Raw genomic sequence first — 27,400 nt, forward strand, 5'->3', positions numbered from 1 at the left:
TGGCTGAGCAGGAGCCCAGTGCCTGTCTTTGATCACTACCCCCCTGGTAGGGCTACCTTGCCTGGCCTGAGTGCATGAGGATGAGCTCAGTCCTCATGTGACTTGATGGTCTCCCCATTTCTGAGGAGAGGGGAGGGGAGGTATAGGGGGAAGAGAATGGAAAGGGGCCGGGAGGAGGGGCGAGAGAGGACTGCAATCAGGATGTAAAGTGAACATATAACTAAAAATAAAAATAAGAGCTTGAGTCATAGGAGAGAGGCAGCAGCAGGAAACGGGACACATAGGAAAACCATATCTACTTTCGGACAGGGTTAACTGAAGCAAAGCCGCCATGCAGTGGTGTGGAGCTGGCTCATGCACTGAGATGATGCAGTCAGGGTTCTGAAACAAACAGAACCACTGAGAAGCCCAGTTCTTTTCAGGAAGAGCACAGTGTTCACCACGCTCTGTGAGACACGGAAGGACTTCCTGGCTGTTCTTTAGGACCAGGCAGCGCAGGAGTTTCTCGAACGCTGCCAGTCAGGCATTACTGTGCTTATTAATAAGGCTCTTCTTTTGCAAGGGGCTGGCAGTGAACCAGACAAGGAGAATGAAGAGGGAAGGGCCTCTCAAATGAGGGTTGGCCTCTGGCCACTCTCCTGTCTGGGGTTGAGAAATATTCCCAGAGACTCTTAAAAGTACTTTCTTTCTAGGAGTGCCTGCGGTGGGGGTGGGTGGTGGGTGGGGGGCAAAATGGAGAGAGAAAGAAAGAGAGAGAGAGAGAGAGAGAGAGAGAGAGAGAGAGAGAGAGAGAGAGAGAGAGAGAGAGGTGGGGGAAGGGTGGGAAATATCAAAACAAAAATGATAAACTCCAAAGGGAACTCCAAGTAAATTTCTTCAAGTGCTGCTGGCTTGGATTTGGCTCCCAAAGACCTTTACTTTGAAACCACTTTTTATCTCTAAATGAAACTCAGCTTTGTTTTTCAAGGGGAAAAAAACACCCAACAACCACAACTAAATGTCCCGTTTTTGTGTGAAACTGCCTCAGACAGAAAGCCTGCTACACCGCTGTGAGTTAGTGAATAAAACAGACCCTATAAACACAGAGGTGGCTAGGTTGATGGATCAGAACATACGGAAACACGCATAATGATGTAAAGCAATGAGGCGAGTCTCGGATTAGAGGGGATTCTTTCAAACATTTAACATTCTCGTCCTTGAACTCCTCTATAGTGCTCCTGTCAAATAATTTTCTAGCCCTGGATTACAAATTATTTCCAAGGGCAGAGAGTTTATTACTTTCCCAGACAGTTCTAGCAATTGGAAGCCTTCTTTGTGTGAGGCCAAACTGATAATCCTGGGGATTTTCCATCTTCGTATTACATATTTGCCTACATTTAATGTCACATGGAATAAAACCCTGAATTCCATAGGACTCCCTTCTTGAACCTTGGCTTTCCTGTTGACAAGAGGGTAACAAGCTAGCCACTTCATGGGTCACAAATAAGGATCTCCTCATAAAAGATTTAGCATTCAATTTGACAGATGAAGAGGCTCACCACGTCTTCTCCATTAGGCTCCATGGAGCAGTCTTTTAGACAGCTTTGAACATTAATTATATAGACTATCATTAAGGGTATGCAATTTTATTTTGTTTATTTGATTTGTGGGAAGTGGGCAAACAATGTGTGTGGACGGGGCCCAAGGACTTATGTAGACTAAGCAATTGCTCTACCGCCGAGCCACGTCCTCAGTAAGAAGTATGTAAGTTTAGATGTGAACAAAATCAACTAGTGTGTTTTACTTTCACCACAGCTTTAGGAAGAAGCTATGACTGGCCAGACAATCAACTGGCTACTGTGATTAGAACAAAGATGGCTAAGACACAGCGTCTCTCAGAAAAATCAGTAGCCCAGTGGTTCGAACCCATAGTGGTGGTGGAGAGGGCAGACAACAAAGGGGCAGTGGATTCTGACACTGGGAATCAGAACTCTCTCATGGATGAGCAGCATTGCCTCATACATTTTAAGGGCTTAACCATAGCAATTCTTTCTACTCTCCAATACACTGTTTGGTACCTAGTCTTACTCAAAGAAGAAGGTCCTGAACCTAAGAGCCACACTTCTCCTTTAAGGACTTGAAGTTCACTTTAGGAACACTTGGCATCCTGGAGACAAAAGGAGGCTTTGGATACACTGGGGATGTGGCATGCATAATGTACCATGCAAGTGGGACAGATCCTTATGTCACCATTGGCAGGAATCAAATATTCCTGAACCCATGACACCACCCAGGGCAGGGGCTGATTGTATCTCTTATGGTGTTAAAAGTAGATCCCAGAAAACTGTGACTACCCAGAAAGGGATGAGGAGGGCAGAAAAAAGAGAGGGCTGGAGATTGAAGCCAAGACTTAACCATGAACACTTGCAGCCGAAATACTGTCTTCAGATTAAAGTGAACCTGTCCCTGAGCTCTGGGAACAAGGAGTAAAGTTCAGTTTGTCATTACCCAGAAGTGTCATGCTCTCAGATCTGACAGGTCCAATGCTTTTGTTTCTATTCAAAGACAGAAGCTAACTCTGACATGAACTCTGGTGTCCCATATTTGATGACCTCCCCACCAAGGGGAGTGCCTGATGGCACTCAAAGAAAGAATAAGCAGGCTACCAAGATGAGACTTGATAGCCTATGGCCATATAGTGGGGGAGGAGGTCCCCCTCAGACCTAGGGAAAGAAAATAAGGAGGGAGGGAGAAATGGGAGGATACAAGTGATGGGATAACAATTGAGTAGTAATATGAATAAATAAAATTAAAATTAAAAAACAAAGACAGAAGCTAGCAACAAGACAGCTCTGAAAATATTGCTATTGGTCTTGCACCAGCTACCTCTAGACAATGGGTGGTTCAGTGGCTTAAACCGAAGTAAGGAACATTGCATCTGGAGGAAGAACACCTGTAACGCACATTAAATAGATGCAAACACCACCCCCCCTACACACACAGAGTATGCTGCAGCCACAGTCAACAAGTTGGGTTGTACAGAAGGTTAGACTGTAATTTTTCAATTCCTATCAAAAGTTTGGGGCACCATTTTTTCTTCTTCCTCTGATTCAACCTTTCTTCTTTAGAGACTTTGCATTGGGAGGCATTCATTTTTTTTTCTCCTCTTTCCTCCATCCCCTCCTTTCCACTTCCTCGCCCTCCTTTCTGATTCAAGACACACACTTGTATCTGATGGGCTAATGTTACCTTCAAGTCACTCAAGACAGAAAGTTCTGTTAAGTTTCCCGTCAGTCAGTGAAGCCTCTCAACTCTTGTGTTCTGCCTGCGCCATCTACTCACATAACCCAATCACGTCTTCCTCAGCGTGGCTCTTCTGTCTGCTTCAGCCAAGGGAACCTTTTATAATCTGCCTATTTGACACAGTCTTCCTTACTGATGATACCTGCACTTTGCTGGCTCCAAATCCTAGCCTCTAGTACACAATAGCCATTAACTTGGAGGTTACACTATCTGCAGGGCAGTGGCTCCTGCAGCACTGACCATAATCAGATGTGGAGAGTCTATGTAAATCCAGATAAAGTGCAGGAGGAAAGTCGCTCAATCTCACGGGTGTAGAATACTAGGGAAAGTCTTGAAGAAGTAAATAATTTTGTGATGCTGTTATGCATTCTGCAAAATAAAGCTCTCTTTCCAAAATATCACTAAAGTGCAATGTAAGTACACTCTTGGCACATCTCCAATCAGGATAATTGCCACACCATCTCTGCTGAGAGAGATAGAATTATATGGGAACAATAAATTGCTCAGCTCTCTTTGAGAATTCAGTTGAGTCCATCAAAAGAAAAGAGAACCCGGAGTTCCTTCAATATATTGGAAAATGAAATATAGACTTATTTCATCTATTCAGAAAGAAACTTTAATCGCTAAATAGAATATTGTTATTCTGGATGTATTTAAATGATCACATAGATCAGCGAGACTTCAAATGACAGGTTACGAAAGACAGTCCTGGGATATAATGATTTTAGGAAATAATAAGACCACTTATTTCATCTCATTGTAACCAGAGAAACATTTCCCATTCAGAAGATATGACAAGATTGTCATGTGAAAAAAATATCTGAAACCATCAAAAAAAAAAAACCTAGACATTTTGAGACTGTACTTTTGTATTTTAAGAACTAAAGTCCATTTCTAGTTTTAAGAACACCTTGTACAATTAATTGGATCCACAAGTTCTTAGAGGAAGGGATCATGGATAACCAGGGTCTACAAGGACATATATCAGGATGCTCAAGGCTGTCACCCAGAAGTGAATGCAAATATATGTGCATACATGTGTGTGTGTGTGTGTGTGTGTGTGTGTGTGTGTGTGTGAGTGACATTGTATATAATTCTTTCCTTTAATAGGCAGAAGATCCAACAACCTCATTGACATTCTAAAGAGGCTCAAGGACTTAAAAATGTTTAGAAACTTTTTATGGACATCACAAAATACTGAGCTTGTGAGACCTATTTTCTGGGCCAGTTGTTCCTATTGAGTGTGTGTGTGTGTGTGTGTGTGTGTGTGTGTGTGTGTGTGTGTGTGTGTGTGTGTGTATAATTTAGCATAAACCTCACCTTCCTTTAGTGATGGCAATGGCATCACTTTGAAGATCCATGTTCCACTTACATTTTCTGTGTCATTTTGAAAATGAATAAAGGAACAACAGCCTTTCCTTTTGGCCTTCTAAAAGAACTTGGAGATCTGCCAGTTAGCTAAAAGAGTGATCAGCTGTGGGCTGGTACATGCCCCTGACCAGACCATGAGCTACTTGACAGTAAAAAAAATATTTTATGATCTACTGCAACAAACACAATACAACACAAAACCACAGCCTGTGATTTCTGGTGGTGGAATTAACCTTGAATCAATAAATCATGCCTACTTTAAATAAATCAAAATGATCATTTTATTGCAGTGATTTCTACCTGAAAGTGGCTCAAAGGAAATGTAATTACTACAGTAGAAGCAAATAAGGAAACTGGACCTGCACAGTGTTTCAGGAAGGCACATTAGATCCCAAGATCAGGGGAAAGCAGAAACTGTGTTGAAACCTAGACTTTCACAGCAGTAAAATCCTGAGGTTTTACCTTGGCAAAGTGTCTTTCATTGGTCATAGATTGGCGAAACATCTATTGTGCCAGATAGTTTTGAATCAGCTTGACATAAGCTAAAGTCATCTGAAAGGAGGGAACCTCAATTAAGAAAACTCTTCTATAAGATCCAGCTGTAGGCAAGCCTATGGGGCATTTTCTTAATTGGCAATTGATGGGGGAGGTCCCAGCCCATTGTGGGTGGTGCTATTCTGGGGCTGTGGTCCTGGGTTCAATAAGAAATCAGGCTTACACTATTAATGATATTCTGCCATGCTTTCAGACAGGAGCCTAGCATGACTGTCATCAGAGAGGCTTCACCCAACAACTCACGGAAACTGATACAGAAAGCCACAACCAAGCGTTAAGTAGAGCTTGGGGAAACCTTGGGGAATCTTGTGGGAGGTGGTAGGGATTGAAGGAGCCAGAAGGGTCAAAGATACTAATGAAAACTTATAGAATAAACTAACTTGAATCCATAGGGACTCATAGAGACTGACCTACCAACCAGAGAGCATGCATGAGACAAATCTAGGCCCTCTACACATATGTAACAGTTGTGCATCTGGGTCTTCATGTGGGGACTCCTAAAGTGGGAGCAGGGGTTGTCTCTGACTACATTTCCTGCCTTTGGATCCCTTTCCCCTAACTGGGCTGCCTTGTCTAGACTCAATAGAAGATGTGCCTAGTCTTACTGTACCTTGATATGCCAAGGCTGCTTGATAAACATGGGAGGCCCTCCTTTTTCTTAGGAGCGGGAGAGGGAGTGTGACTGGTTGGGGGCGGGGCATGAGATGACGGGATTGGGAGGATAGGAGAGAGAAGTCGCAATCAGGGTGTAAATAACTTAATCTCTAATTAAACATTAAATTAAATGGTTAAATTTTTTTTAAAAGCAGGTTGAGCAAGCCAGTAGGAAGCACCCTTCTATGGCCTCTGCATCAGCTCCTGCTTCCAGAAGCCTGCTCCTTCTTAGCTCCTGTCCTGACTTCCTTCTATGATGAGCAGTTCTGTGGAGATACAAGCCAAATAAACCCTTTAGTCCCCAAATTGTTTTTTTTTTTAAATCACACTGTGTGCTGGAGAAGACAGAGCCAGAGAAGTAAAGCAAGCCTCTGGAGAAGCCAGTCATGAGTGAATCCCAAATAACTGAGCACTGAATTATTTACACTGTTGAAGTTTGACTTTGCTTTGTTCAGATTGGGACTGTGCCTTGGTTCTTGCCTCTTGAAGTACTGAAGTATCCACTTAAGCTTAGATTTTTTCAGGATCCCACAGCTAGGGGAGGTAATCCCCCTCAGGAACAGTCATAGGGGAGGGGAATAAGGGGAAAATGGGAGGGAGGGAAGAATGGGAGGATACAAGGGATGAGATAACCATTGAGATGTAACAAGAATAAATTAATAAAGAAAAAAAAATAAAAGAGATTTTGGATTTTTAAAGATACTGAATTTTTCTTGTGTTTAAATTTGTAAAGACTGTGGTACTGATAAAGTTACTTATAATTTTTTATGTAACATCTTGGGAATGAATGAGAAAGGAAAGGCTGTGGCTTAATGGTGATGTGTTTGTGAGTCAAGTTGACACGTGGTCAATTGTTGCTGGATAGTTTATGTCAACTTGACACAAGCAAAAGTCATCCCAGAGGAAGAAACATCAATTAAGAAAATCCTTCCATAAAATCGAGCTGTATGCAAGCTTATATGGCATTTTCTTAATTAGTTATTAATTCAACCTATTGTGGGTGGAGCCATGCCTGGGCTGATGGTTCTATTTAAAAAGAAAAAAAAAAAGCAGGCTGAGCAAGCCATGTAGAACAAGCTAGTAAGCAGCACTCTGCCATGGCCTCTGCATCAGCTCCTGCCTCAGAGTTCCTGTTCTGCTTGACTTTCTGTCCAGACTTCCTTCCATGATGAGCAGTGATAAGGAAGTGTAAGTTATTTATTCTCAGTGTTGCTTTGGTCGTGGTGTTTCATCACAGCAATAGAAACCCTGACTTAGATAGATGGATAGATATAGACAGATGATGGGAGGATAGATAGATAGATGAAAAAGTAAAAAGAAGGTAGGTAGAGACAATGAGCTGTAGATATAGATGGATAGATAAATATTTCATCCAAAAATCTGTTAGTTTTATCATCTGAAGTGAAGTAACTATCCTGCGCAATAAGGTATGTATTTGTACCATCCCCCACCCCACCCCACCCCACCCCACCCCACCCCACCCCTGTTAAGTCTTAAAACCTCTTAAACTTTCCTGTAGCAATAACTTCTTATAATGGCTTTTAATAATGAGCTTTGTGATTCTCCTATTCATGTTTCCATGTCATTCAGTCACTTTCCCATTCAAATGAGCTGAGACAAATGTCACTGATACTTAGTGAAAGCCATGCAAGTACTGGAAGTAGGATGTTAGGTCATAGGGGGTGGAGCAGGAAGGACCCAGCCTTCAAGGACCCAGCTCTGAAGAGGATGGTCAAGAAGCCAGTACAGTTTTGGCCACTGTAGCACAGAGCATCTTGCTTCTTATGGCATTAAGTGCCTTGTTTGCAGGGTTACTCTTATGAGCTCTAATATTTACTTAACATTTGCTTTAATTTTCTTGGTTACACTGGCCCAATATTTGTGTTTTTACTAAGATTAGGTTCTTCGGGTTATTTTTCAATGTTGACTTTTCAACAGTGTAATCCATTTTAGATTTTTATTCTTTCCTTTCTACCACTTCTCTTAGGATTTAGCTGCTTGCTGTTGCTACCACAATGTGTTGGCTTTTCATATGCTGCTTCCCTTTAACTACTTTCAATCAAGGCATTTTGATTTTTCAAATCACTGGTTGAAGCTGATTGAAGACAGAATCTAAAATAAAGAAGAAATCTTGTTCAGGCCCCAAGGCCATGGATATTGAAACATGTATAAAGAATAGACAGGTTGCCTCTTCCAGTTCCGGCTTCTGTTGTCTTGACTGAGAATACAGCTTTGTTGGTAGAGTTTTTGCCTAACGTGCATAAAATCCTACATTCAATTGCTAGTGCTACATAAACTGTGTAGAGTGCTATGTGCCTGCAGTCTCACCACTCAGAAGGTGAAGAGGAGGATTAAAGGAGCAGAAGCTCAAGGTAATCTTTAGCTATATAGCAAGCTTCAAGGCCAACTTGAGCTACCTGTGATCATGTCTCAAAATAATAATAGTGATAAAATATGATAATAATAATAGTAATAGTAATGATAATAATAATAACCTGGATGGTTTACTGTTATCTCTATGATAATAGTATTAATTGAAAAGCATTTCAGACAGGTGCCTATGCTCTGAAGAGCTTTTCTGATTGTATTCTGTGACGTATAGAGTTTAACATGACAAGCTTCTAAAGGAATGGCCTTGCTGAAGTTGCCAAACACTCTCTTTTTTTTTCTCCTTTATTAATTTATTCTTGTTACATCTCAATGGTTATCCCATTCCTTGTATCCTCCCATTCTTCCCTCCCTCCCAATTTCCCCTTATTCCCCTCCCCTATGACTGTTCCTGAGGGGGATTACCTCCCCCTCTATATGCTCATAGGGTATCAAGTCTCTTCTTGGTAACCTGCTGTCCTTCTTCTGATTGCCACCAGGTCTCCCCGTCCAGGGGACATGGTCAAAGGTGAGGCACCAGAGTATGTGAGAAAGTCATATCCCACTCTCCACTCTACTGTGGAGAGTGTTCTGTCCATTGGCTAGATCTGGGTAGGGGCTTAAGGTTTACCGCCTGTATTGTCCTTGGCTGGTGCCTTAGTTTGAGCGGGACCCCTGGGCCCAAATCTGCCTATCATAATGTTCTACTTGTAGGCTTCTAGGACCCTCTGGGTCCTTCTACTTTGCCTTTCTCCCATGATTCTCTCATCTAGAGTCCCACTAGAATGTTCTCTCCTCTGTCTCAGTTTCCTGGTAAGTGAAGGCTTTCGTGGGACATGCCCTTTGGGTTAGTATGCAGATATAAGTGAGTATATACCATTTGAGTCTTTCTGCTTCTGGGTTAACTCACTCATTATGATCACTTCTAGCTCAATCCATTTATCCACAAATTTCAGGAATTCCTTGTTTTTAATAGCTGAATAGTATTCCATAGTGTATATGTACCACAGTTTCTTTATCCATTCTTCTATTGAGGGACACTTCGGCTGTTTCCATGTTCTGGCTATTATGAATAAGGCTGCTTGTTTTTAGTCCTGGTGATAAAAGATGTTCCTAGAGCATCCTCAGAGGAGGATGCAATGAATAAGTATTAAACACTTAACCAACAAGTTCAGGCACACACTTTTACTTTTTTTTTCTTTTTTAGGGCGTGTGTGTGTGTGTGTGTGTGTGTGTGTGTGTGTGTGTGTGTGTGTTGTGTGTGTAAGGTAAGTATGCATGCGCCTACACATGCAGGTGCTCACTCACAAGAGCCAAAGCATATTCAGTGTCCTGATGTCCTGTTCTGTCATTGTCATATTCCCCTAGGACACAGGCTCATTGAACCTGGGGATAGACTAGTGACAAAAAGTTCTCTGATCTTCAAGTCCTTGCTCCCTACAGCACTGAAATGACAGGTGCACTGACCACACCCATCTTGTAAGCCATCTATCTCCCTATCCCTGTTATATCTCTTCTTTCTATAAGTCAAATGAAATGAATCCCCAGCTAGGTGGGAAATTGAATCCTCATCAGTGTTGGGCTTGGCCATCTGCGAGTCTAAAGTTGTAAGCAATGCTTAGAAAAGGATGCAGAGCCTCCCACCCTCGAGCCATCCTGTTTGCATGAAGTTTCTGCTGTCTCCACTGATGGAGCTCCTGGGTATCTGCTGGCTTCCTGGCAGTTCAGGTTCTGTGGGCTATCTCCTGGGCATGCTCAGTAGGAACTGCAGGACAGGGCTGGTCACAACCATGGACAAAGACAGAAAGTTCTCCATCCTCAGGGCAGCCAGCCTCTTCTAGACTCTAGCCAACCATTTCCCTTCATCCTTTTCTCCTCCCTTTATTTCCTGGCCTTCTCTCCTTGTCCCTGTAGCTTCACGTTCCCCTTGTCTTTCCCAGAAAGGCTTTTCAGTGAGCTTAGACCTTGGCAAAGGACAAAGATTGACATTAAGGGCTGGGAATGTGTTTTTATCTCAGAAATAAAGTCTTTTCACAGCCTGAATCAGGGTCAGGGGACATGCAGAATGAACATCAATGAAAATATTTTAATCAGCCACCTTGGCACACATATAAAATGTTAACCACTCAAAAGTATGCGAATGGCCTTTTTTTCTTTCAAAAAGAATTCAGTGATTTTTTTTTTAACTAGGTAAAACATTTCCATTTGGGATGACAAAAATGCTGCAGACAGGGGTAATCTTTACACAGTTTTATGAATGTATTTAATGATGCTTACCTGAACACTTAAAAATGATACAAATGGGTAACTTTATATTTTGCAAATTGGTCGTATCAAAAATAGCATGTGGTACCTAGTTCAAACACAATGAAACAAACTACAGACGATTGAAGGCCTAAAATACCTATTACAGACTACTTTACCATCTCTCCTTCCTGCCTTTTAAAGTGTTTATTTGTTTATGCCTCAGGGTGTGATGTATGTACACACATGATACACAATTGCCAGAGTGAACGTGTGAAGGTCAGAGGGCAACTGTCTGCAGTCACTTCTCTCTTTTTTCCATAGTTTCTGGGAAGTGAACTCAAGCTGTCAGGCTTGCACAGGGCGAGTGCTTTGGTCCACTGAGCTACCTCACTGGTCCCTTCATTTTCTTTGAATTTTCTAATTTTTACTGAAGATAGGATATAACCCAGAACAGAACCCCAATGCATCTTTGACTTAAGACAATTAAGTTTTCTTGCCCATCATTTCAAGCACGGGCTATGCTCTAAGAGATAGGTTCTTTCAGCATGACCTGGTCCCTATCTTCATCCCAGGGCTTTCAGAAAAGCAGATTTCCTTAAGTGAGACCTCTCCTTAAGTGGAGAGCAGGCAGGCAAGATAGTTAGCTGGTGGATGATGGCACTTTCAGGGACTCTCTGAAAGCTCCTGATTCACACAGGTATGGCAGAACTTCCTCCAGTTTCATTGCCCAAGGCATATCAGGTGACTGATCAAGAACAACTATATGCAATTCTATGACTAGCAAGCCCTGATCCAGGAAACCTGACTGTGAAGAAGGAGCAAAGAAAGGCGTGAATACAACACATCTATCTCACAACAATCCAGAACCTCAGTAAGTTTGTTATGTAAGCACAGGGGGAGGGGCTAGTTGGACTCTGTAAGAGGTCTCTGTCCCTCAGAAGTCTCAGGTTGTAATCATCCCAGAAGAGTATTATGATCAACACTTTCTATGCACTCTGTCAACTTTTCACATGGGGACCAGGGAAGGCTTTGCCAGTTCCATGATCCTAAGGCATTGACCCTTGTCAATAACACACATTCACTTGGAGTTTCCTCAGCTTCCCACATGGGGAGTGGCTCACCGCTGTACCTACACCACCTCATGCTAGTGACACTCTAGCCCTCAGGGCTGGATCACCTGTGTCCCTGACACCAGGGAGATGCAAGGTTTGCTCTCCTGAGTGCTACAGCTAGTGAGAGGCAGAGATAGCTCTCCAGAGCTCATAACCATGTGGGCAGCTTTCCTGAATGCTGGAGAGGGTGTGAGGGTGTATCATCTCTGCACTCATGACACCCCATGGCAGACGGGTGGTGGGATCAGCTCTCCCATGGTCATGCCCTCAGGGAGGGCTCATTCACACCTCTGTCATGACAACCAGCTCCACTGTGCTGCCTGGGTGAGGGGCAGGGCCCACTGCTGCCAGTGAGAGATGGGGTCAGCCCTCCAGAGTCTATTGAGGGACACGGCCAGTTACACACAGCCCCTAGACATCATATTGATCCCAGTGACTTCCCTGGCCAAGGACATTCTCACGATCTCTAGTGGTAATATGAGACACAGGAAGGACATCAATACCTGCCACTGCATAGCCATGAACTCAGACCTGACCCTCAGCAGTAGCTCAGACTGAGACCTCACCATGGCTCCAGATGGTAGGGCTGGCCACTCACAGCAGGCTACTCCTTTCCACTCTCAAGTTTCCCAGTTCCATCCTTTTTCATAATGCTCAAGCTGTTCCACTTCTCTTTCTCTCCCATCCAACCACCACATACTTGCACGTCGTGGCGGCTCCCACTGCAGGCTAGCCATGTAGCTAGTGAACCCCTCAGAGACAACCTCCATCCATGCTGCATCTCATGGTGGCAAGTATATATCTAAGGCCCACTTGTACAGTGCCCTGGAGGGCAGGTCTGAGCATGACATGGGTGTCCCCAGGCCTCTCTCTGTCTTCCCCCTCCTGCACTGTGTATCCTCGGTTTGATTTGATTTGATTTTTATGAATCCTAGGTATGAGACAGCTTTGGCCACCATGCCAAGCATCATGTTATAATGAACAAAGGCCTGCCATCTGCTCTGCCATATAAGAACTTCGCCACGAACAAGGAGTCTCTTTGCCCATTGCCACAGAGGGTGGGGGCGGGGCATAACGTTCTTAATGAAACCTCAGAAAACAGAGACTCAGAAACCTGCAGTTGTTATCCACACTCTTGATTGTATTTCCTCATCTCCTCCTTTTTCAACACCAGTAGAATCATCCTCACAGGCTAGGGACAATATTAAGCAGAGCCAGAGAAAAACATGGTGTGGTCTGCTTGACTGCAGTGAAAGGGCTAGCGAGGTAGGTAGGCTTTCCGGAATCCCTCTGGCATTCTGTACAGCAGTGGGAAATCAAAGAAAAGGGATGAAGGGGGCCCTGAAGTGTCTCACCAAAGAGATGTTTTTATCTCATGAATAGAAGCTTTGACTACTCCCCACTGCCTACCCCCAGCCCCACTCCCACTCACCATACAATGCTGTCAGATGTTTACTCTTGAAGGCAGACTAATACCAAGGGCATTAGGGCAGTAGAAACTTTTCATAAAAACTGTTAAAACATAGAAAAAAGAGCTTGAGGTGCTCCTGTTTGGGTGGAAAAATAATTAATGATCTTGGACCTCTGTTTGTCAGCCAGTTTACTGCTGATAGGAACTGTAGCATAACTGTGTTATCAGATGGATTAACAGGTGATTCATGAGGACAATCATAATGGCTACCTGTTTAAAATATTGAAAGATTTCTATATTCTAAGCTCAGATGGCTTAGGGAAACAGGGAGCGGTGTATCCTGTCTCTGTATTGTCTCTCACCTTAAACTCTGTAATGCAACTGGACCAGATGCCTTTCCACTCCCATGCTGCCTTGCATCTGTGCTTACCAAACTCTTTGCACTGGGTCCCTCCTTCTTGCATGACCCTGGGCTCCTGTGCAGTTAACTGTTTCCACTCATGCTCTAAGTGTCTGCCTAAACGTGTCTCCTTCCAGGAAGCCTTCCCTGGCCTGCAGAAGAATTCCTCACATTCTGGCCAGATCTCAACTGGTACCTGGATCCTTCACTACGTTGTAAGCCCCACATGTATGGGGCACCCTATGTATAATTGTATCTTAGAGCCTATGTAAAAGAATGAATGGTCTGCACTTAGGTATTTTAGGCAACCATTAAGTTCAGACTGGCACAGATAAGTTAAAAAGAAGTGTTATCCCCCTGTTCCATAAATAGAATCTGAGAGAAATGGAAGCAATGGGTTCATAGTTCACTGATTGACAAGGTAAAAGCTTCAATGTGGTTTGTGGTTTTTAGTTTATCACAACACTCACTTTTTGAGAACGTGCTAATAAAGAAGAGTTATAGACAACTGTCTTATGATCCTTTTACCAGGCGTTAAAATATAAACCCCATAAGAAGCTAACTCCCTCTGTATTCACTAGTACCAAACACAAGTATTACATGTAAGTACAGTTATGCAGGTGGACTTATCATGAATACCATATAAACTCTCTAAATACCCTATGATTTTGAGCCTTCCCAACTAACCTCCTTGAGGAGTCAAGACTGCTTTTGACCCTTGTACACAGATGGATTTCACACAGTTAGAAACAGAGGATGATGTTTCCAGATGCACTTTTAAGTGTTTCTTATGGATTTTCTAAATGTACTGTTCACCAAGTGCCATAGATCTAAGTCATTTTTTAATTAAGCTTCCCAGCTCCTGACAGTAGCCAAAGGTCTATCTCAAATATTGAGTTTAGATTTAGACATTGCTCCCCTTTCTCTAGAATGAGGAGAACGTAGAGAGACCATATACGCAAGTGCTATACTGGATTCTTAGAGTAAGCTGTTTCAGTTGGACATTACAAACTGACCTTCGTGCTCATATGTATGGCCATTGCTGTATAGAAAATTGAAGCTATTATAATTATTGCTGCCCATATGGATATTGTTGGCCAAATGAGAGTTCACATATAAACTCTCATCCTTGGCTCTTTCTCTTCCCATTTACTTTCTGAATTGAACACACAAGGTTGATTCCATTTCCTGTGTGGACCTAAAATATCTTCACTACTTAGATCCATGGAAGGAAGATCATTTGGAAAGCAATGGCTTGAAGAATAAGCAAAATGATATTCAGTTCTCAGACTGGGATTGTCTAAACTACGAGGCTTGAAGGAATTCACTAGTGTTCGTGAACACTGGCTACCAGATGTACTGTTGGCCTAGGACTGATTTGGGATCCTGGGTTCGATTCCATGTTTCTTTCCATCTGGCCTTAGAAAACTCTCTTTGCTTCTCGGTCTCCATGTTGACATCTACAACATCTGTGCAAAGAAGCCAACAATCTCCAGCATGCCGCAACACAATGCCATCAGCTCAGCCCCTGGTATCCTCTCCCAAATCCTTGCTGTCGTTTTGTTAACATGTTTCTATCCACTCAGTTCGTGCCATTACTTTCTTTCATGGGTCTCTTCAATGCGCCCTCATATCCTACCGTTAATGAAGCCCTGGGCCTTTTTCTACCCTTCAAAGTAAACACAAGTGTGTGCCGAGCCCTGTTTGAAAGTTCCTGATCTGCTGCTGCGCTGCACTGAGCTTGTGGGGAAAAAAATGTGCGCAGCTTACACTCCTGTCTGTTTCTGAACAAAGGCATGTACAGAGGCATCTTTCCCAGGCAGCAGGAGGTGTTGTTCATGACCAACTGTTTTTGTATCTGTCACCCTGATGGCCTGATGGAGAGTCAATATTGAATGCTTTGCTTTCACGCTTTGTCTTAAAGTGGAAAGCGCCGCTTAGTCCACCCTGTTGAGCTATAGATCTTCTCCTGGTTGCTTTTCTTGTTGTAACAAGTATTGATGTTGAAGAGAGGGAACCAGACAGAAATGACCAACAGGAGGCAGATGGCCAACTAGGAACACTGACACTTTGCTTTTAGACCTTAAAGGGATCATCAAGGTTTAGTATCTGGTTTTCAAAACGTAAGTTTGGAAACATTTTTTTTTTATCATTTGACCATATTTAAGAAGAATGATGTTTTCTCTCCAGACACACAGGACATGCATGGGACACTGCTCTTTTCTTTACATACATTGAGCACCTGGGGTGAGTACTATAGTGATAATATTGTAGATATAAGACCGACAAGGTATAGTCTTTGGTTTCTAGACATTGTTAAACTTAGCCTCAGGAGATAGCTGAGTAAAGTGTTTATTATCCAAGCATTAGAATCTGGATTTGATTCCCATAACCCATGCTAAATGAAATTTGGCATGGGGATACAGACTTTTAATTCTTGTTCTGGGGAGATGGAGACCAAAGAATTCCTGGGACTCATTGCCAGTCACCCTAGCCTAGTAAGAGCACTGTATAACAAGAAAACTAGCCTCAAAACCAAGGCAGATGGCTCCCAAGGATGGCATCCAAGGTTGGTCTTTGGTCTTCACACATATGTGCACCCAGTGCATATACACACATCTGCATACACACACACACACACACACACACACACACACACACAGCATAACAAACACAGAAAACTGAACAGGAGCAAACAATGCAATATGATGCACAGATAATTGCCTAGAAATAATCTATAAGGGCCTCACAGTACGCCATTATTGCCACAGCCCAGATTCACATTTAGAGAATAAAATAATGCTGGAGAAGTAGAAAATCCTGAAATTCTTATGATAATAGGCAGTGTTTGAAAAGGTCAGTGCTATTGGAAATACTTTCCTGGTTACACTCTTGAGCTTAGTGAAGACTAATACGAGAAGAGAGGTGGTGCCCTGGGTGTTGCCCAAATGAACCATGATTTCTACAGCAGAGATAGGCAGATTTGCATGGGACCCAATCTTCAACCATCATCAGATACCATTGCCCACTTGCATCACCCACGTATCTGCCTCTAATGGGAAATTTGCAAGATAGAATTCGTAAGAAAACCGAGTCCCCTCATCTTTATGTAGAGCCTGAAGTCAAGGGAAGTTTCAGAGAGTGTCTGAATTTAGAGCTGAGATTTTGTGTAATTTAGGAAAATAAATAAAAGAGGAGGCAATCCAAGGAGGATTTCTATTCCCAAATCTTGGCATTTCCAACGATTTATTCATGTATCCATTAGTTTTATTTGGTGATCTAACAGGAGAAGGAAAATGGTAGAGTTTATATCTGGGTGTGGAAGGCATAAAAAAGAACATGGTGGCTACTCATGGCAAGAGTATTATTCATACCTGTAGTTATATTATCAAGCACAATGAGTATCAGATTATACATTATGCCTGAAATGCATGCTTACTTGAAGTAAAATATTAAACAGCCATAAGTTATAAGTTAGGGAGAAGCAGAGGAGTGATTTGACTAAGCTTGAGTGTACAGAACACCTCTGAGGCTGAGCCACCAGAGGCATGCCATTAGGGAGAGACACTAGGATATCTGACGTGCCAGCAAAGTTCTGTGTCTTCAGCTGGTGCGGCTTGTGTCCAGATAATGTATCATATTCCTGAAGTAAATCGCAAGTGTTCTCATTATAAAAATCAGGTAACCATGTGAGATGATGGATATGTTAATTAGCCTGATTGTGGCAATAATTTCATAGTGTGTCCATATATCAAAGTGCGTCTATTTCTTAAGTAGAGTCAATTTTTAATTTGTCAGCCTTACATCACTAAAGCGGGAATAACAAAAGATATAATATAAAATGAGCATATAAAAGCAGTGTGGTATTATAAAGTGTTAAACGCATGAACAAAAATTTAATCATTGCAAAAACAGTGATGGAAGATCATTTGAGAGCCATAAAGATGGAACAACCTTTGAAGGCTAACGTGGAGCAGAGCCCTCCCTGAAATCAATGACTTTGGGAGTGCTCTTGGGGAACAGAGAAACAAAAGAAATAATGGGGATATGGCAGTTTGGGGGCCACGGATAACATAGATTTCATATCTTTCCCTCCCCTAGCAAGGTCTTACTGATAACCAGAAGTCTTCTCTGCCAGCTCTAAAGCTTCTCTTTGGTTGACTATGATAGATATATAGAGAAAGAGATCACAGGACACACCTCAACCATGGCTATGATGGATATAATCCCTCTGTGCACCGCATCCCACAAAGAAGAGTAAAATCACATGTGTTGGATTTTATATATGACAGGCTTTGTAAATACTTCACGCCTGCCACTTATTTTTTTCATACTTGTTCACACAGTTCAGGGGCAAGTTATTTTGCCTTTCTTAGCAGCAATATATTGTGTGATGCAGTGATTTAGTAAAAAACCAGTACAGTTGTGTCTGTGGACCATGTTTTCATTGGTGTCTTCAACCCTTACAGCTTCTAAAATTCTTCCTCTCCACTGCTCTCTGGTGCTCCTCTTGATATGACTAGTGTTTGGCTGCGCTCACTGTCTCTGCTTCCGTCAGTTGTTGGTGAAGTCTCTCTCATGACAATTTTCTCATAGAGCTCCCAGAGATTGAAGTAACCAACACATCTGAGATAGGTCTTCTGCATATCCATTATGGTTGTGTAGGTGGCAGTTCTTGTGGGACTCCTAACAGGGGTGTCTCTGACTCTTGCCTGTGCTTGGGACCCTTTTCCTCCTACTGGGTTGCCTTGATAAAAGTCTTGGTGCATAATATTATTGTAACTTATTATGCCATGTTCCATTGATAACCCTGAAAGGTCTGCTCTTTTTCTTTTCTTTTTTCTTTTTTGAAGGCAAATGGGGGAGAGGAGACAGAGAGGAAGGCCTGGGAGGAGTGGAAGGGGAAAGCTGTAGGTGGGATGCAATGTACGAGATAATAACAAAAAAATAAAAGATAAAGAAAAGAAAACAAGAACAGAGTTGGACTTAAGTTCTCTGATGCTAAAGACTGCATTCCTTACCACGTAAGAGTCAATGCTCCATACCAGATTAATGATTGCCAAATTGCATGCATCTAGTTTTGTTTTATGTTTGTGTTTTTGTTTTTAATTTCAGCATGAAAGGAACCATTTCTTACCTACCCTGGGCTATCAGAAGTGTTATTAGGTGACTGTGGGGCCCCAGCAAAGCTATCCACCTCCACCTCCCCTAGAGGTCTTATCTAATTGCATAATAAGACCTATATTCATAAGCATCATGCCTACAGTGTGGTGGGTGGAAGCACTTAGCTAAGAGAACACATGGGCCCTTTCTAAGCTTTTTAGACAGTCCCTTTTAAGACAGTCCCCAGCATCCTGTTGATCTTGCCCATGGCTTATATCTCCAGTGACTCTCTGAGGGACACCTCTGGCTTTGTGACCTCCTTCCTCATTATAGAGGACAATCAAATGGCTTTCATGTTCACAGCATGATATTGTTACTAAACTCAGGAAACTCTTTTTGTTTGCCCTGTGGACTGTTACTTACAGCTTTTCACCTCAATAAAAAGCATATAGGAACTGAAATTAATGTGTATATTTATCTTGTGCCAAAGGTCCACACAGTGCCTGGGAGCCCTTTATTTTTCTTCTTTTGAGTACACATGCTTAAGGCTTAATCTAGTCCTTCATGTTAAAAAAAATATCAGCTTTCATCCTATACAGATATTTTTTGTGATTGGGGAAAAAAAGGCTTGTGTTTAAAGATCAAGCCCAAAGAACAAACACAGTGACTTTCTGTGGTTTTGTTGGCTTGGGAGTGTGAGCCTCTCTTTCATCTACTCACAAATGCTTAGTTTTATGTCCTGTTCACCAAGGGAGATGAGAGTATCTTACTGTGGGTTCCTGCGGAGAGCTGAAGAAGGCCAAACAAAGATTTAGAACTCTATGTTAAGGGGGACAGGTAGGAAAGCAAGGCCATGCTATTGCAGTCCTGGCTTGTGTGCTGGATACTGCCTTGTTAACCATCATCGCATTGATTCATTCAGTAAAACAACTAGCTAAGCACATTAAGCTATCCAAGGAAACATGGAAGCAAGATAGAATGGGATAAGTATTAGGAACCCCTTGGGTATGGTTCATATCTGTCTATATATCTTTTTTTCTCTCTCATGCATCAGAAATGAGCTCTGTGTACACAGAGATTTGCTCACAACAGTGTGAACTGAGGCTTCTCCATTAGGCCTGACTTTCCTATCATCCACTTTCCCAGATTTCTTTGTGATATTGAGGCAGCTTACACAGACAGCCCATTTATGAGGCTGTGGCTAGCCTTGGATAATAGTACAGTACTAGAATACAAATAGCTTCTATTTCTCTGCGCCTGTGTTCCCAAGGGTAAGACCATACATTCTTGGATTTCACGATTGAATTGGGTACCAGTCACCATGGTTGCAAACACCATCCCATGAACATTTTTTTCTAGATATAATCTATTGCAGTAAACTTGTGTAATTGTCACCTTAATTGATAGTTATCTACAATTTTATTGAGATTTTTGTATATTTATACAATAGATTTTGATCAAGTCATATACCCATTCTTCTGCTTCAATTCCTTCATTTCTACCATCACGATTTCCTCTTAACTTATGTTTTTTCCTCTACTAGGGGTGAGATTCATGACCACCTCTCCCTCTCCACAGGTATTTTGTTCATACTGTCACAATCTCTGTGAATTCTTATGTGCAACTGCCCTGCTGCTTCCTCTAAATACTAGTTTCTTGAAATCAACCTCCATCTTTGGTTCCTGTAGTCTTTTTCAACACCTTCTTCTGTGAAGTTCCCTGAGCATTGGTAAGAAGAATGTCATATGTATTTTCTATTTAGGGCCGAGCGTGTCACAGTCTTTTATTCTCTTCACACAGACCAGGTGAGGATCTCTGTATTAAGTATCATCAACTGCAAGAAGATGCTTCCCTGATGAAGGTTGAGAGATGCACTGATCTAAGGGTATAGCAATAAGTCATTAGAGGTCCTTTTCATACTATATCTATTTAGCAGGATAGTAGCAGTAGGTTCTCCTCTGAGGCTTGTGACCTACCTAGCCACATTTTCTTGGCCCAATTAACAGGACCAGAAACCTATTTTACCTCACAGAATGGGCCTTAGTTAGATTCAATTTCAAAGTGATTGTTACTTCCGTAACATCTGTGCTACTATTATACCAGTGTGCATAACTTGTAGGCCAGTCCTTCTTGTAGGTTTCGGGGTTCAATGAGCTCTGAGATCAATGATTCTTTTTCCTTCCAGTAGCATGCCTATCACCTTTCAGCCCCGTGAAAACTAACCAGCACCATATACTTCAAAGAGAACTAACTGGGGACCTGGAGATATGAACTATTAATCCATCATGTAAGCATACTTGTCAGAGGTGTGGTTTTATCAGTTATTAACTGAGATTTGAAATTATCCATTGTTTTTAACATAAGGTTGATTTGAGATATTATCCAGAAGTCCTTTCTGATTAAAACTTTATGTTTATATGTAAGGATAAAGCTAAGGAGCCTTACCATGTGAACCAGAAACCTCATCTAGACAGAAAAGAAATGCTTCAGAAAATACTAAATATTCATCAGACTTTCTTCTTCCTAGAAGAAAGTCTACTATTAAAGCTGGGGTGCAAGGAGTTCCCGCTGTGCCTTGATCTACTTTGTCTGCTACTCTGATTGTTAGAAAGCTGTTCAATTTTCATTGAAACTATGTTCTCCTCTAGATGGAATGATTAGAAATCTGTACCTGGAACTCATATGGTCCATCTTCAGAAATATAGTCAAAAGAGGCTAACTGGGGTCCAGATGTGATACAACAGGTAAAGGCACTTACTGCACATGCATGTAGACCTGAGTTCAGACACCACCCCCCAACCTACATCAAATCTGACCATTGTCATGCACACCTGTACCCCCAGAGCTGTGGGGAGAGGGTGGAGCTAGAAGAATCAAGTTGAACTTTCTGACCAGATTGAGTAGCCATGAAACAGTGGCTTCCACGTTCACTGATAAACTCTGCCTCAGTGTTAATGAAGAGGGGAGTGACAGAGATGGACAACCAGTGCCTTCCTCTCATCTCCAACCATGCCCACCTACATACACACACACACACACACACACACACACACACACACACACACACACACACACACAAAGGGTTTTCCTAAATATTTTCTTTAAAATATTGCAAACAGCCTATCTTAAAAATGAATTACATTACTTATCCTTAACTATGTGACAGCCTGTATTTCGTAAATGGTCCCTCTATAGATGATCTGTAATGTGCAGTCTTTCATGGACCAGAGTGTCCGTTTCTTACAAATTGGCATTACAACTTTAAACCAATATTTGTTGTGCTTCTTCCTTTCTAACTCATAAATGCTAACAACTGTACTGCTGTGAGTCAGAACAAATTTGAAATTTTCTTGCTTGAAAAAAAAACAAAATGTAAGCAAGAGAATTTGATTTAATAGAACTCGATTCAATAAGCTTTAGTGAGCAAATTTCACGTTCAGTGTTTTGGGACATAATAACAGAAAGAGAGTAACTGTTATAACCTTACACGTACTCTAACAGTTTAAAATCTTTTAGTTGCCTGAAAATAGATCACCTAATTTAACCCCAACAACTACCCGGAGAGCTCAACAACTGAAGTGTTATGTACATCCCAGGGATAGAAAATTGATGTGAAGGCAGGGGAATCAGAATTGATGCATCACATATATGATGTCTTAAATTTCATATCAGACATTTAAAATGCTTAATTTTCTCATCAGGCCTACGATGTATTGATTACTGCTATTTTCTTGAAAAGAACGTTGAGCATCAGGAGATTAAAAGATTTGCCCAAGGTCATACAACCAGAATGACCTCTGGGTGCCTCACTCTAACTGTAGGTAACGGTGTTTTGTGCAAATGAAAGGCATCCAGAGATGAATGCAAAATGAGACCTTGAAAGCTGGAGGCTGACTCCAGCATTGCTCAGATGAGTGCCTCAAAAACAAAGACACCAGGGCTCCATTGCTGTCCACAGCATCCCCACCTCCACCCCGCCGCCTCCTTGCCTGGTATGATTATCATCCCCTTTTTCTTCCCTACTTGATCTACCCAAATCTGGCTCATTTACATCCCCAGACCCCAGCAGAAGTTCACGCATCTCTCGTTATCATTCCTTCATCTCTCTAGGCATCCTGGGATCCTTTGTAATATGAGAACATTGTACAATTCATAGCACCTAGGAGGTGTTGTCTTTTGCAAAGTGATTTACTCTGCTTACTCTGTGAGGCAAAGAAGTGACATCAAGGTCAAAAGACCAGGTTTTAGGTGCCCATGGACAAGGCACTCCACATCTCCTCCTTGAGCTCCAATGTCCTTTGAGGTTTGGTAGAATTACAGGACAGCACACTGATACCTCTGGGAACTCATGTTGCCTCAGAGCTGAAGCTCTCCTTCTGGAAAACAGCGGTAGGAACCCTAACTGCAGGATATCATGATGGAATGTTGCCCGAGTGTGGGGAAGAAAGAGGGCTGGCAAAGAAAGTACAGGGAGTGTGTAAGGAGAAGACACGTTTGGGAGGCACAAACAGCAAGATTAATTCCCTGTGGTGTCCTAAACTGAAAGTATAAGATCAAGATGTGGGCAGGCTTGGATCTTCGCTTCTTCCCCCTCTGAGTCCTCACAGCCTCACATGGTCTCCCTTCTGTAGGTGGAGGCCAAGAGCGATAGATAAGGCTGAGGTTGGTTGCAGAGTTAGTGACTGACAAAGAGCTGTGAAGTACAGAGCTTGCTTCATTTACTGACCCCTTGCCTCACCGTACATGCACACACACAAATCTATCTCATACCTACCCTACACTTCCTTATCTTAGAAGGACATCAGGCATATTATGAAGATACAAAGGCTTTAGTTAACACTGATTACTTTTTAAAAGGCTCTTCCGAACCCATTCAGATTCTGGAGAGCAGGAAAGTGAGGCTTCAGTATACTTTTTTGGAAGACACAATTCGGTCCACAATAGCAGTGTGAGTTAAGAGCAACATGCTGGGCCTACACTTCCTCATCCACAAAGTGTCGATAAATGTCATATTAAAGTTTTAGTGTAGAGATCAGAAGTACTGTATCCAAGGAAACAGAATGTAGCAGGTACAATAGAAATAGCATCTTTCTGTCACTCAAGAGAGACTAAGTGAGGAAGCAGTGCCCAGGCTCAGCAGCTTACCATGTCACAATGTAGTTTTTCACTAACCTTCCAGGTCAGGCTCTTCTCCTCCACCACATGGATTCTTGGAATCAGCCTCAGTTCATGACCTTTGAGGCTTTCTTCCATAACATGTGACAGCATCATGAGCCACAGTCTGGAGAATGGCCCTGGAAATGGTCCAGAGCACGGAATGCACCCAGAACACGCTCCACTGAGCCTCATCTTCCCTTGGTTGAAATAAGATATATAACCCACCTTGAAACAAGAGGAAAAGAACGGATGGCCTTGGAAATGAGTGTTTCTCCTAGCAACAGTTCTACATTAGCCATAGAAAAGCACATCCAAAATAGGAATGTAGATAGCATCCTAATGAAAAAAATTACAAAGGGCTGGACAAGCTTTTAAGAAAGTGTAAGTACATGGGTAGCAGAATGGTACATTGCCACTACTAGATTTGGAGGAATGGACCTGAGAAGGAAAAGCACTACATGAATGGCAAAGGTTTTCAAAAAGGAATAGTAAGTCATTTTAGATTGACCATGGCAGGCATAGGGGGAAGAAGCCAACCTTCTCCTCTGCTCACCAACCATGTTCCTTGCTTCCTATCATGTAGTCCCAAATCACCCATGTCTCCAATAATACTTCTCTGCTGCATCATTGACATAGCATATTTATCGCATCTTCCCTTGGGGTTCTGGGAGATAGACAGCTAGAGAGCGGAGAGGAAGACCAGGTAGGAATATAGTACAGCATATTCCTATATTCTTCAATATGAAATAAAATCTTCCTGAATATCTTAAGAGGTCCCACAAGGCAGCTCTGTTTCTGCTTCTTACAACCCTACACTCTCCTTACTGCAAGGCCTGCCAAAGGTCAGGACCATGGAGGAGCCTGCCAGCTGTGGGGAAACCATGGTTATGTGAACATGTATGCCTACCATTAAGGACCTTGAGGCATCTCCATGACTTGCAGAACACTGTAAGGCATGGTCTCCTCCATTTTAAAGGTGTGTCGGTTCCCTCTCTTTCAGCCCCCTTTTCCTGCAGCCCTCCAGAATCTCAGGATGGGATCCCCAAGCTATAGGGACTCCAACATCCCAGGAAAACCAGGAAGACAAGCCATGCAACTATGAAAACTTCACCGAAGATGCCCAAACCCACAACCAAAGAGGTCCATGCTTGGTAACAGAATGGAGGAAACACTTTCAATTGTGATGTATTGGGCATCTGCATAAGATCAGTAATCCAAAGGGTTTTTATTTATTTATTTTGTTTGTTTGTTTGTTTGTTTGACCAGTTATCTTTTTAAGTTATACAATGGCCAAGAGCGATAGATAAGGCTGAGGTTGGTTGCAGAGTTAGTGACTGACAAAGAGCTGTGAAGTACAGAGCTTGCTTCATTTACTGACCCCTTGCCTCACCACACATGCACACACACAAATCTATCTCACACCTACTCTACACTTCAGCCCCCTTGGCACACCCATACACTGTGTCTCAAAAACACAAGTTGGTTGGCAGCTGAGGAATGACAGCCAAGGTATTATGCTGGCCTCCATATGCACACTCAAACCTATGCATGCACGCGCACACACACACACACACACACACACACACACACACACACACACGAGTGTGCACACACACACATATCTGCAGACATCCAAAAGAGCCTGCATGGAGACCGCAGCTCAAAGCCATAGTCTTAAAACTCAACTTCTCATTTCTTTACATAAGGAATCAGGCTAACAAAAATGGATATGGACAACCTTGATACCTACTGCAGGAAAAAAAGATTACAATAATTAAAGTGTCATGGATCAAATTTGACAGGATCGGTGACAAGAGCTTCTGGTAGCTACAAATGAAGAACGCGTGTAATTAGAAGTAAAATAAGATCGATAAAGGTTACACAAACCTCAGCTGCAGAAAAGACTCTGGTGTTCTTTAAAAAAGCAATTTGAAAATGAGCCAGCATGTCAATAAGGCAAACATTTATTTTTAGTAGATCCTGGAATCAGCACACTTGAAAGTCAAAGACTCCACAGTTGCAGGTGAAAAGGAACCATGGATGCACACATCCATGGAGACAGCACGTGTCTTTGGTTGATTTTTAAAATCTGGCCACAGTGGTACCCAAAGGGGTCAAGTAGGAAAGAAAGTGTGATGGCAGCTATCAAACGGTTACCCTGAAGACATCATTGAGATACACTGCATTTTCATATTTTTATCCATGTGTGTATGTAAGTTTGTGTGTGTGTGTGTGTGTGTTGTGTGGTATGTTTACATGTGTGTGTTTGCACATACCTGAGTATATTTACAGAGGCCAGAGGAAGAGGTATCCTGAGTTATCACTCTCCATCTTATTCCCTTGAGACAGGGTCTCTCACTGAAGATGGAGCTAGGCTTACAGCTGCTGGCAGCTGGAGATCTCCATCTCTGCCTGCCACAACACTGGGACTCTTCTCCCATTTGGCCACTCTGGTGCTATTGTGGGGGCTACTAGGAACTGGGCCCAATGTCTTCATGCTTATGTAGCATGCTTGCTTAGCCTTGGAGTCATCTCCCAGCCCTGTTTTCACTTGTTATACTAACCTCAACTCTACTCTTCTCTGCTTCTTTTTTCTTTTCTGATACTTTCATATCTGGCTTCTCTCTGTGGCTTCACAGAAAGTGTCCTTTTGAACCCCTTTGGGTACCACTGTATCAAGACTTTGGAAATCAGCCAAAACCATATGCTGCCTCCATGGCTGTGTACATCTATGGTACCATTTCATCTGTTACTGTGGACTCTGACTCTCAAGTGTGCTGACTCCACAGTTGAGAAATAATTATATAAAATCATGTTTGCATATGCTCATAAGGAGAGTAGTAGCCAGTTGAGATAATACACAGCATAAATTGGAGGCAACTTTGGAAATATATGAGAAAGGCCTTCCGGGTGAAGTTGCATTAATCTTAGAAAGTCAACAATGGGAAAACTGTCCACTATTTTGTGGTTGCTATAACTAGGTAGCACCAGTTGAGTTGCTTAAGAGACAGAAAGGGCATTTGGCACGGTCCTCAAGGCTAGAGACTGACATTGATTTGTGGTCAGGGTGGGTACTTCTGCTAGAGAGATCCTGGTCCTGTTTTGTCACCCAGAATTGGGCGACCTTGATTCCACATAATACTCAACTCTCTGCTACCTATGCCTTCATATTGTCTGTTCTATGAGTGTCCATGTCCAAATGAACTTTAATATAAAGGCATAGCCACACTGGATTAAGGCCCACCTTAACTTAACTAAAACTTGGTAGGGTGCAAAGACCTAGTTTAGGGATAAGACCATCTTCACAGATCCCAGCAGTTAAACTTTGAGAATGTCCCAGAGGGACAGTATTTAACTTATACTAATAGACAGTACTTACTGTAAAAGGAAGGACTGAAACCCCAAAGTCAAAGGCAAGGAGACAAGTCAAGGTTTATGAACACCCTGGGGAGTGCAGCATTTCATCACTATTTCAGGAGTACTCATGGCTCACATGTAGACCTAAGAAGACAAAGAAGAGCACCAACTTGAACTCAGAGGCTCTGCTTCAAAACCACAGATACTTTAAGACTCAGCACACAGGACACGTTCCCCTACCACTCTGAAAAGTAGAAGAGAAAAATCTTTGACACCGCTCTGTGAGATGCAGGCTGTCAAAAGAGCACAAAGGCACTTGTTCAACATGACAAAGGAAAAAAAAAAGGGTGACTTCTAAAGTCTATGTGTGGACAAATGTTAACT

The 27,400-nt window shown here is 42.4% G+C and overlaps 1 long non-coding RNA gene across 1 annotated transcript in view; it reads right to left on the bottom strand.

The window, feature by feature from the left end:
- LOC311606711 overlaps positions 1-27,094 on the bottom strand; it is a 149,691-nt gene extending 122,597 nt beyond the window's left edge. Inside the window, exon 1 of the long non-coding RNA XR_014782417.1 lies at positions 27,039-27,094. This is a non-coding gene — a long non-coding RNA (uncharacterized lncRNA). The remainder of the gene's footprint in view (positions 1-27,038) is intronic.
- Between the last annotated feature and the right edge of the window lie 306 nt (positions 27,095-27,400).

The sequence above is a fragment of the Acomys minous genome, assembly GCF_964271855.1.
Source record: "Acomys minous genome assembly, chromosome: 10".
In the NCBI taxonomy this organism is placed as follows: domain Eukaryota; kingdom Metazoa; phylum Chordata; class Mammalia; order Rodentia; family Muridae; genus Acomys; species Acomys minous.